The sequence below is a fragment of the Colossoma macropomum genome, unplaced genomic scaffold, assembly GCF_904425465.1.
Source record: "Colossoma macropomum unplaced genomic scaffold, Colossoma_macropomum, whole genome shotgun sequence".
NCBI classification, from domain to species: Eukaryota; Metazoa; Chordata; class Actinopteri; order Characiformes; family Serrasalmidae; genus Colossoma; species Colossoma macropomum.
The window spans coordinates 41,754,547-41,767,679 of record NW_023494795.1 but is presented as its reverse complement, the minus strand read 5'-3'; positions in this window follow the sequence as shown (position 1 = coordinate 41,767,679).

The following is a 13,133-nucleotide window of genomic DNA, read 5'->3' as shown; positions in this document are numbered from 1 at the left end:
ACAATGTACTACTATTACATTAACCGCATTGTACTGGTCTGGCTGAGGGATGTGTGCAAATTACAACCCGAAATGCAGTCGCGGGCGCACAGTGCCTCATGTTTCTGTCTCAAAAGAAAACAAGCACAGCTGGGGTGACGTGGGTGCCTTCGTCACTAGCTGTGAAACTGCTTGCGACTGGTGAGAATACATGTCTGGGGTCCAACATTCTGATAAAAAAAATGCATTCCGCATGCAGTTAAACTGGGTCACGCGCAGGACCCCTAATGTAAAATTTACACCCCCATGTTCAAGCCAAATTTTGCTGTATGTCGATGATATACTACTCGACAGTCCTGATGAGGACTCATGTTGGACTGACACAGTCGCCCTTCTCCACTTTCTGGCAGAGAACAGCCACAAAGTCAGTAAAGACAAATTACAACTCTGCAAAAACAGGTGAAATATCTAGGCCTGACACATGAGGGCAGACACATAGATGAGGCACGTAAAAGCGCTATCCTTCAGGCACCAAAACCTAACACAAAACGACAAATGATGTCTTTTCTCTGTATGGTGAATAACTGCCGAAGTTGGATAGCCAATTATGCTGAAATCACAGCCCCATTGACAGAGCTCATCTACTCTGCCCCATGGCAGCTCATGATAGCCTCCTCTGGACTCCTGAGGCCGAGGACGCTTCGTTCGCATTAAACAACTTCTGGTTAGCTCATCTGTGTTAGGACTTTTTGTGTTAGGATTACTCTAAAACCTTTTTTTTCAGACTGTTGATTGTAGGAATGGCTTCATGACATCTGTTCTCACTCAAATGCATGGAGAAAAATTTCACTCTGTGGCATTTTATTCTTCAAAATTAGGCTCTGTAGCTAGGGTGTTGCCGCCCTGTGTGCAGGCCGTTGTTGCAGACTCATTAGCTGTACAAGCTTCCGCTTCGGTGGTCCTATTTCACAATCTGTTTTTGTCTCTGTCATTTTGTTGCAGAACAAAATTTCTTATCTCTCTCTCTCAAGACATTTGTCATGCATGACCAGTCTACTCTCACAGCCACACCAAATACCTCTGAGGCCTTCCCTGAGAGTTGTTCGGATGTCATAGCAGAAAATATATTGCCTTGTGCTGATCTCAGAGACCAACCGTTTGATAACCCTGATATTACTATGTTTGGTCGCTTGGTGCGACTCAGATCCTCTTTTTAGCTCTGACACACACACACACACACACACACACACACACACACTTAGATGAGGAAGTTCTCGCAGATATGCAACGTGTTTCTCCTGACACTGAAAAACAGCAGTGGCTGAAAAACGGAGCAAAGGACAATGTCTCCAACATCCACCGCTGACCCAAGGTTAAGTCTATCCTTCCTAAGAACTTATTTTGAGCCATGGCCCCTGCCATGTCTCAACAGGAGGGATGGTGCATACCGTAAATCAAGTATTCACAGCTTATGGGTTCACAAATTACTTGAAAAAATCTTGTCTAGCGTGTGAAATATGTGCAAAACATAACCCACAAGGGAATTTCAGACCTAAAAGAAGCAAGTTTCCAAAACCGCAATGGCCCTTTCAACACATATGTATGGATTTCATTGAGTAAAATAAATGCGAAGGAAAGAAATATTGCCTAGTAATTATAGACACACTCACCAAATGGGTTAAAATATTTCCCTGTGCTAATCCAGATGCATTAACTGTGGCAGAAAGTAAAAGAAATAATTCCCAGGTTTGGGATACCTCAGAGAATGTATAGTGATAATGGCACACATTTTGTAAATAGCATTATCACGCATGTGGGTAAAACATTATACATAGAGCTAAAGAATCACTGTGCCTAACACCCCCAATCAGCGGGATTGGTAGAAAGACACAATGGTATTATAAAGGCTAAACTGCGAAAGACAATGGCAGAAACAGGAAAGAATTGGGTCTATTGTCTCCCACTAGTAACACTAAACATGCACATAATGCCAGGAGAAAATGGGCTAACTCCTTTTGAAATGATGTACGGGAGACCATACACCATTCCTCAATTTAAATCTGTTTTAAAAGGAAGCGAAGAAGCAGAAGAGAATTTAGCTGATTATATGAGAAACATGTTGAATAACCAAATGTTTTCTCTATTGATAATCCTTCCACACAGGCTGAAGGAGAACTGAGACCAGCCACAGAAGTCGAACCCGGAGACTGGGTCTTCATAAGGGTCATAAAAAAGAAGTCCTAGGCAGACCCACAGTGGGAGGCACCATTCCAATCATTCCATGATTGGGGGTTCCCCAAGGGTACCTCAGACATCTTTAACGATGGAATTCCAGGAAGGTATCATGGGCACAGTCAGGTTTGACCTGTGCCAAGTAATTCTATGCGCTGATCAAAGAACTGGTTACATTTGGGCAGAAAAATATGTCTGTGAAACACCCAGGGGGAAGAACACCAAACTTATCCGTGATGGTTGGTGTCCCAGTTGGAATGATGTTATTTGCAATTCTGGGGTTTCTAGGTGGGGCTATAGTCCTGTCAGAGCCTTACAAGGCCCTGACCCCTTAACCCAACGTATGACTATCTATCAAGGCCAAACACCCACAAGCTGTCCCACGGATGATTGTAACCCGATGTATCTCACTCTCACAAATCCAAAACCCTCAGATGCTGGTTTTTACGTGCTGGGCATTTACGTCCCTTGGGCCATTTTCTGATAAAGACTACTCCAAAGTGTAGTGCGCATGCGTGGGTCGTGCATGAAGTCTGTTATAGTGGCTCCCGTTCGTGTATTTCGTTTTTCTTCTTAACTTTTATTTATTTTTCTAATATTTTATTTATTTGACAAGGCAACTAAGTGAAACTGTGCCCTCTCGAAACATGCTAGTAGAGAGAATCTTGGTCTGTTTTTTCGCAGTGAAAGTGCTTCTTTCACTCTCCTGGTCCACCGCTGCGCAGCAACATGGCCGCTTTGTTTACACCCGGGATCAGCTGATCGCGCTGAAGCCGGCCAGCATGGTGACCAGGACAACTAACATACCCGAAGAGCTTTGGAGACGGACGCACAGGGGATGCAGAGGAGGAACAAAACAGTGCACGGGGAAATCGAGGGTGAGGCAACGGAGGCTTATGGAGAAGAGGGGATATAAACCGCATCTCCCCTCTCTCATCATGGGCAACGTGAGATCGCTGGCTAATAAAATGGACAAGCTAACAGCATTAGCCGGGAGTCAGAGGGAGTACTGGGAGTGTAGTTTAATGTGCTTTTCGGAGACATGGCTACACCAGGACATTCCGGATGACAACGTTTCCATTGATAGCTTTCAGACTATTTGGGCCGACCCATGTTATTATCGTGACTGTTTACATCCCCCTCTGCCAACCCAACGTCGGCGTGTGACGTCATTCATTCAACCATAGCGCGTCTCCAAACTCAACACCCGAGTGCCTTTATCGCCATATCGGGTGACTTTAACAATGTCACTATGGCCTAGGTACTACCAAACTTCACTGAGTATGTGGACTGTCCCACCAGAGAGGAAAGAACACTGGACCTGCTGTATGCTAATGTTAAGGAAGCATACAGCTGCTCCCCCTTCCCCCCTCTGGGTAGGTCAGACCACAACTTGGTGAACCTCAGTCCCTGGTATATGCCGCTGGTGAAGAGTCAGCCTGTCACCACACGGACAGTGAGTAGGTGGTCTGAGGAGACTTACGAGGCACTGCAGGACTGTTTTGAGGCTACTGATTGGCTGGCACTGGCTGTGAGCCGCACAGAGAGGACATCGACGGGCTCACAGAGTGCATCACGGACTACATTAACTTCTGTGTGGACTCCACTGTCCCAACCAGGACTGTTAAATGTTACCCAAACAGCAAGCTGTGGGTAACAAAGGACATTAAAGCTCTCCTTAACAACAAAAAGAGGGCCTTCAGAGCTGGAGACAGGGAGGAGGTGACAATGATCCAGAGAAACTGAAGACAACTATCAGGGAGGCTAAGAACAAATGTAGGAGGAAGCTGGAGTGGAAACTCCAGCAGAACAACTTGAAGGAGGTTTGGAGTGGAATGAGGACCATCACCAGCTTCAGGTCCAGCAACAACAGAGGAGTAGAGGGCAGCGTGGGTGGGGCCAACAAGCTAAATTTGTTCTTTAACAGATTTGACACTGCAGGCTCTGTCCTCCCCCGTCCAGACTCCTCTGCTGTCGGTCCTCAGCAGCCCACTCCGCTCACCCTCCATCCCCCTCCTGATAGCCTGCCCCCCTCTTGTGACAGCCCATCTCACACCTCCACCCCTCCCCCACCCGTCACCTCTACAGTGAGTCTCACTGCTGACCAGGTGAGAAGACAACTGAAGAGACTCCACACAAACAAGGCTGCAGGCCCTGATGGGGTGCCCCCCAGGGTGCTTAAAGCCTGTGCCACCCAGCTTTGTGGAATACTGCACCATGTCTTCAACATGAGCCTGAGTCTCCAGAGGGTCCCTATGATATAGAAGACATCTTGCATTCTTCCTGTTCCAAAGACGCTGCGACCCAGTGACATCAAGGACTACAGGCCAGTAGCACTGACGTCCCACGTCATGAAGACCTTGGAGAGGCTCATCCTGGATCAGCTCCGGCCCATGGTCCAGCTACTTCTAGACCCCCTCCAGTTCACCTGTCAGCCCCTCCTGGGAGTTGAGGATGCCATCATCTACCTGCTCAATCGAGTCTACGCTCACCTGGAAAAAGCCAGCCAGCACTGTGAGGGTCATGTTTTTTGACTTCTCCAGTGCATTAACACCATTCGGCCTGCTCTTCTGGGTGACAAGCAGACAGCAATGCAAGTAGATGCCTCCCTTGTGTCCTGGATTGTTGACTACCTGACTGGCAGACCACAATATGTACGTCAGCAGCACTGTGTGTCAGACAGAGTGGTCAGCAACATTGGAGCCCCACAGGGAACTGTCCTCTCTCCCTTCCTCTTCACCCTTTACACTGTGGACTGAGCTACTGCACAGAGACCTGCCACCTTCAGAAGTTTTCTGATGACTCTGCAATAGTTGGATGTATCAGCCGGGGTGATGAGGACGAGTACAGGGCGACAGTGAAGGACTTTGTCGCATGGTGCGAGCTGAACCATCTGCAGCCCAACGTGACAAAGACAAAGGAACTGGTGGTGGACCTGAGGGCTCCGGTGGCCCATGTGTCCATCAGGGGGGTCAGTGTGGACACTGTGGAGGACTACAAATATCTGGGAGTATATATTGACAATAAACAGGACTGGGCTAAGAAAACTGACGCCCTCTACAGGAAGGGCCAAAGTCGTCTCTATTTTCTGAGGCACCTGAGGTCCTTCAACATCTGCAGGACTATGCTCAGGATCATCTATGAGTCCGTGGTGGCGAGTGCTATCCTCTATGCTGTTGCATGCTGGGGAAGCAGGCTGAGGGCGGCAGACGCCAACAGACTCAACAAACTGATCCGCAAGGCCAGTGATGTTGTGGGTGTGGAGCTGGACTCGCTGATGGCAGTGTCGGAGAGGAGGATGTTGTCTAAGCTGCAGGCCATTATGGACAATGGCTCCCACCCACTCTACGACACAGTGATGAGACATAGGAGCACATTCAGTGCAAGACTCATTCTACCAAGATGCACCACAGAGCACCACAGAAAGTCATTCTTACCTGTGGCCATCAAACTCTATAACTCCTCCCTCAGTGTGTGACACTATGGTTAATTTGTGCAATACTCAATACCAAATTGTACTGTTCATATGTGCAATAATAATAATAATAATTGAAAAAACAATTACATTATGTGTGCAATAACTCAATAATTTGAACTGCTTTATACAATATGTTTCATATTTATTATCACAGCCACGGCCACTTTACTGTGTTTGTAAGAATTTAAACATGTATATTGCAAATTTCTCTTTTTTGTATTTAAATTATTATGAGAGTGTTTATTCTTTTACGGAAATGGTTGCAACTGTAATAACTGCAATTTCCCTCTGGGATCAGTAAAGTATTCTGATTCTGATTCTGATTCAAAGACTGATGTACAAACTGACCCTAACGTTACTGCAACCGCCCCCACGTCGGGGAATGTCTCTTCTGGTTCTTGGTTGAACAGCACATGTTTCTCTATGTCCGAAAAACTAGCCATTGAAACAGGCTATACAGCTAGGAATGAATGGTTTGAATGAATGCTGTACATGGCTAAAACCACAAATGTTTGCAATTTCATAGCATGTTCGGCAAGCAGACCTCAACTGGGCACAGCTCCTTTCAGATTAACCCAAGTTAAAGCAGATGAGGGACTAAAATGTGCCCTGCAGCTGTTCACATGTGACAAATTTTCTAATCGCACATGCCAACTTCTTTCTTACCTATTTGCATGCCACCTGGTGTTCTAGCCTTACCTGGAAACTACACCTGTTTCTCTAGATCCTCGGGTTGGAAGAACATCTCAACACTTCCCTGTTGCGTATGCACCATTGACGTCACCACGGACACTGATGGTTATCAGTCCGAGTGGTTCAGCAACCACACCACTGCACGCACTGACCTGTGGTGGCTGTGTGGGAACAGGAAACTAAGGGTGGTGTTACCCCAGTCCTGGAAAGGATCCTGCGCCCTGGTGCAGCTCCTCATGCCCTTTCACATCTATCCCACCACTGCCTTCTCCACACTGCCTGAGAGGCTCAAGTTTTAGCAATAGGGGCCTTCGATAACTCTGTCTTTACAGATGCAATAGGGGTTCCTAGAGGTGTTCCAGATGAGTTTAAGGCTAGAAACCAGATCGCAGCAGGCTTCGAATCAATTTTTCTGTGGCCAACAATTAATAAAAATGTGGACTGGATTAACTATTTGTATTGCAATCAACTACGGTTCATAAACCATAGCAGAGATGCCCTAAAGGCTGTCCATGAACAACTGCGGGCTACATCCCTTATGGCATGGCAGAATAGGGTTGCTCTAGATATGCTACTAGCTGAAATAGGCGGCGTATGTAAAATGTTTGGTGATTTCTGTTGTACTTTCATTCCCAATAACCTTGCCCGATGGAAGCTTTACTAGGGCTCTCCATGGTCTAGAAACCCTGTCTAGAGAAATGCATGATAATGCTGGCATTGATAACCCCTTCACCTCCCTGCTGGAATCATGGTTTGGGAGGTGGAGTACCCTTGCCTTCTGTGTTTTGGTTTCCATTGCAGTGGCATCAGCTCTCATCACCACCTGCAGATGCTGTTTCATCCCCTGCGCAAGAAGACTCGTTCTGCGGCTGATCGACTCTGCGGTCACCAAGGTGATGCTGTACCAACCTGTTCCTGCTGATGAGATTGACTGCGCCACGCTGGATCTGGCAGAAGTGGAAGGAAACAAGGAGCCCAGTTTGTAAATAGGCAGTGCTAGTGAATGGCACATGAAGCAGCCTGTGAAAGCCTAACAGAGGCTGTGGAAAATACACTCCATATGTACACACTGTCATTTTTCCTATTATGTTTTGGTCTATGTTTTTGATTTTATGGAGGGAATGTTAGAAAAATTAGTATTATACTCTATGCTTATGATTGTGTAGCCATGTATGCACATGTGTTGAACACATACTTTTTAGCAGTAGATTAAGACATGAGGTACTGGCGTACGTCTGTGCAAAAGCAGAAGTTATACTCTGGCTTAGTATGATAAGCAGGATATTTGTCAGTTAAGAATAACTGAAACTGGGTGTAGTTCCAACGTCTGAGGCTGAGACAATATCTCCAACGGTACAAAAGCAGAGCACACCCAAAAATGCTCTGAGCATTTGAATCCAGACTTTGTCCTGTTTGTAGTTTGTTCCCTTGCGGCACGAATAAAAACTTCAAAGATGACCAGTAATCCCAGGCTGATTATTAACAAGAGAATTTCCCTCACAGTTCCTCCGCTGGGTGAACACCAAAGAACTTGGTGCTCGCAACAACCTCCACAGGGGAGTTGATGATGGTGAGCTGAGAATGGTCACTCTGTGCTCTCCTGAAGTCAATCTCCTTTGGTTTGTCCAGATTCAGGCCGGGTTACGAGGGCTGCCCGGCCACCAGGTGCTCGACGAGGAACGCTACCCCCAGGCCTGGCTCCAGGGTTAGGTCCCGGTGACCCTCCCCCGGGCAGGGTACACGATTGTCTGCATCCATTTTTCATGGAGCGTTTTTGGATCGATTAGTCTGGGTCTTCACTCCAGACCTGTTCGCCCTGGGAGACCCTACCAGGAGCATACTGCTCCCGACGACTTAGCTCTGAAGATCCCTAGACCCCACACAAGCCCTTCCGCCACGACAAGGCCCCGATCCAGGAAGGGCACTTCAACTTATAATGTCCAAAATAACAGAGACAAACACTTGTTTTGATTCCTGTTTTGAGATGTACTGACTGTGTTAGTCTAAGCATACATTCTTAGGCCATTATTTGGTTCTAAACGTTTGATTGTTAGTCATTTGGATTATTGACTACATTTAGATATGAGGCTTTAAGCATTTTTGCAGGGAACATGCAAACCTAAGAAAATATTTTTGCATTTTGATTTGAGTAAAACCAAATCTAAATAAAACCTTTTTTGACTTTTATGATTTTCACTTATGGTTGAAATTGCAGGACTGATCACTGATGGTTTAGATAAGAGCTCCTTCACATTGTTGTACTTTGTTAGACATTCTTTTGCATTTATAATTGATCAACCTGACTGTTGACATTTTAGTCACAACCTTCTGTTTACTGTTTTTGTTTGTTTGCTTGTTCACTCCTCTGTTACCATTTGCTTTGAGAGGCCCTGACTGAAGATCCACATGTTCTGGCAGTTAAACTGTTTTTGAAAAATGAAGTGTTTAGATTAATTGCAGCATCAAAAAACAATTGGCAGATTATTGCCAGACCAATAGCTAAGCTACCCTTATCAGCAGCTCAAAAACATTTTTTTTTGTATTCTGATTATATAATGTTGTTAAACGTATTTTATAACTACCTAATTCTGCAGATGATGCGTCCTTTTGAACGCACAGCTGAACTACTCTGTGACAGGAAGCAACAAAAGTTACATTTTATCTTCTGACGTGCACTTGGCTCAGACCTGTGGTTAGTCTTTCAGCCGTGTTGCCTTGACGATGCTTCCTCTGGTGCTGCTGGTGGTGTAACTGGTGTGATCTTTTCTTTTCTGAAAGTCAAAACATCTTCAGTTTTTAGTTCAATAAGAGGCTGGTGTCTGTACTTTAATGACCTTTTGTGTTAAGAGTGTAACAACATTGTAACGGTTTCACAGAATTCAGACGCTCGCGGATAAAGAAAGAGAAGTACGCTTTAACGTTGAAGTCAGAATCCAAAGTCGTCATCAAAAAACAGGCAAAAAGGTCAAAACACAGAGAACAGATATCCGGGGCAATCAATCCAAAGGGCAAATCCAAAAAACAGAGTCGAAAAGAACGGGTGATACAGGTCATACACAAAATCAAGATCATAGATAGAACGCTCAGTAGTTTACAAAATGAAACAATACCTCGCAAATAACTAACGCTAAAGCCCGGGCTTATAAGCCAAACTGAGGAAGTCACATGATCAAAAAACACAGGTGAAACACATCAGAATTTGGGCGATCGAGAACGCTGATAGGAGCGTGTGGGGGAGATCAGCAGTCAGCTGATCTCCCTGTGTATTCTGGGGGATGGAGTCCGTGTGTGTATTGGGGTTTGTAGGAAGCGTCAAAGTCATGTGATCTCCCAGAGGATTCTGGGAGATCGAGTCCGTTTCCTCTGCTTCGCTCGTGACATTTGTGACAAACATCAACAAAAGCTGTTCTTTAAATTTGAATTGCACCATAATAAATAAAACAACTACAATGCAGTGCTGTATTATGTCACAGTTTACATTAAATTCACATTACATTTGTAACAACTTGTACTTACCAAGTTCTACTTAACCAGGAACATAAAATAACTTTTAACCCTAACTATCAATGTAAGAAATACTTTGAGAGAAATTATTTGAAATTATTTGAATTAAAAAAACCCTTTTAAAAGTCAAAGTCAAATTCAGATTTATTGTAATTTCTTCTGTTGAAAGAGCAATGAAATGTAGTTTCTCCAGGACACGGTGCTACATTTACCACGGAATAACAGCAGACAACAGTGCAGAGACACAATAAATACAATAAATATAAAAACCTCTACAAACACTATACCATAAACTATTCTATACAATATAGCATAATTATATAACTATTAAGTCTCAAGTCAGGCTTTATTGTCATTTCAGCTATATACAAATACACAGTGAAACAAAACGACATTCTCCAGGACCAACACAGGAACACAAGTGCAGGACAATGCAATATACACAGTACAGACAATACAGTACAATAAATAAATATGGAAGACTTACAATAAATACAAAACAGAGCACAGACAGCACACGGTATTGAGAGTATGTGGAGGAGGAGGATGTAACATAATATGACATATTAGCAGCATATTAGCAGTCTACCTGACGGTCACAAACTCCACCAGAGCCCAGAGGTCTTACACCATTCCGTGTTGATGTAAACACACATGACTCCTCTGCATGTTTTTCCAACCACAGCTGCACTTCCATCGGCACAAAGCAAAGCCAGGCCATACAGCTGAATGGCGGCATCAGGAATGTTGTCACTAAGCCACCTTAGAGTAAAAACACAAATGCAGCAGTCTCTGACGTTTATGATGGACCGTCAATAAAGGGACCACCATGTGGTGATATCCATCACAGAAACATGCCAGTTTTTTATGCAGTGCTGTCATAGGGATCAAAGCTCATTACAACTGCTTACAACGGCTTGTTCACAAGTATTATTTTTAAACAGCTGCATTATTTGCTGATGAATTGTTCGGGAAAGTGGTGACCCTCGACCTACCCTCACTCATAAAGAACTAGGTCTTTCCTGGATGCACCATTTATACCCAAGCCTGATTACATCACCTGTTTTAGATGGTCAATATGATCATTTTAGAATTTTCCTGATCAAACCTAAATATGGCATTTTCTGCTAATTTTAGTGCACAATTCCTATTTATTTGCTGTGTTACTAAAAAAATTAAATATGAAATATAAAATGTGTCAGAAGTTTTGCAAAAGCCACGTTTAATTGTAATATTTTTCCCTAATATGTTAAATTCAGTAAATAAACAGTAATTCTCTAATGCATATGACCAAATAGAAGGGAAAAGGAAGGGAAAACAAATGTTCATATGGTTTGTTTTTTGTTATTTAATATACTTCCATTGCATATATCCACTTCACATTTGCACAAATAATTTCACTTATTCAAAAAACACACAGTTGAATCTGATCGTAAAATGAGCATGAGCCTCTTTGACAGCCCAGGATGGGTTGGCTCTTGCTGTGCTGAGAGCTGCCTTGTCATCTCAGCCAAAGGCAGCAGGACAGCGAAATACTGCGGTGTTAAAAGACGCCGGTGCGCTAATCACCACCATGCATTGTATATGTCAACAGTGACAGACAATCTGACTCTGCTATCTAGAATATGCTGCAAAGTCCTACTTTTGTGTACTTGCCACATTGAGTACATCTGAATGCTTCCCTTCAGCAGCGAATAACAGAAACAAGGAGAAGAGCTAGTGGAATACTTTTTGTTTTTGGGGTGTAGGTCACATTGGCATGGATGAATTAAACTCAAATAAGTAAACAAGTTCTTTTTTAATACTTTGATATTGTCCAGACGCAGTTGCAAGAACCCTCACTTCTCTGTTTCTCCCTTTGTTTGTCTTCCACAAACACTCCCCAAAACAAGTCTCAGCTAATCAATAGAGTCACTGTCAAACAGGGCACAGTAACCCAACATCATCGTCATCATTGCCTATTTATTATGGAACACCCAAACCTTACGTACATACACATCAATGGAAAGAGACTACCATAGGGCCACCATTGTCCAGATAAGATAAGATACGATACGATACGATATGATATATGATAAGATAATCCTTTATTAGTCCCACAACAGGGAAATTCCCAGAGTTACTTTTGTAACTCTGTTGTACTTAACAAGGTTTTACAGTTTGTTGCTTGTTACTATATAGACAATATATATAATACTAAAAGTAAAAAATAAGATAAAAAAATATAAACTCTATCCTTCACAAGAAATTAACAATATAAAGAATTATAAACAAATACCACCCAAATAATATCTGGACAACAATGCTTCTGTGGTCTGTAACTGACCAATGATAAAAGGGAAAGAGGTGGACTGTCAAACTGTGCAGCAGCAGATGGCTTATTAGTAATTATAAATAAGTATATATTGGCTGGATATTATGCAGTGTGTAACAGCCCCAGCAACACTGCTGTGGAACTTCCAACAGTGCCTCACACTATATATGGCATATGGTAGGTGTAAATAATAAAAATGGCCAATGAGTGTAAGTATAAGGTAGAGTGGCAACAGTGTAGATTCAAACTTATAGCCTGAATCTACAGCTTTTTCTCTACCCACGGGTTCCTACTCTTGAAAGAAAAAAACAAAATAAAGGATTGTCAAGCAACATTTCAAAATGTTTCTAATCCTAATGCACTTGACTTGCTGCTGCGTTTATACTCTAATCTAATACCATGCATACCACACTGATGGGGGCACCCTTTCAGCAAGATGTGAAGAAAGCAGATTAAGTAGTGTCAGCTTGAAGGGAGGAGTGAACAAGACTGTAGACAAATGCAATTGTAGTCCAATAAAGAACACATGCTGATAAAATGCAAACCCTCCCTGTACACTGACTTGGATAAGTATCAAGGCCATCATTGAGAATTCAAAGTAATTTTATACATGGACATTATTTTTGGAAGAACTACTTTAAAATTTACTGACTTGCCCAGTCATCCTCATGCTGTGACTGTCTAAAATGAGACTGGACTCTTGCAGCAGCCTCATGTTTGTCTGGCCTTTCATACTGTGCACAGAGGACTTCGGGTATTGGTGTCTTCTGAAGATGCTCCTGAAACACCACAGGCTCAAAAAGCAGGTCTGGGAGAATGTCTACATGCTCTGCAATGTTTACAGCATCATTGTAAAACAAAATAGAGCAAAATAAAAAGTATTTAAAGTGTTTCACATACCAAAGGTAGGATTTTGCTTCAGTGGACGTAGAG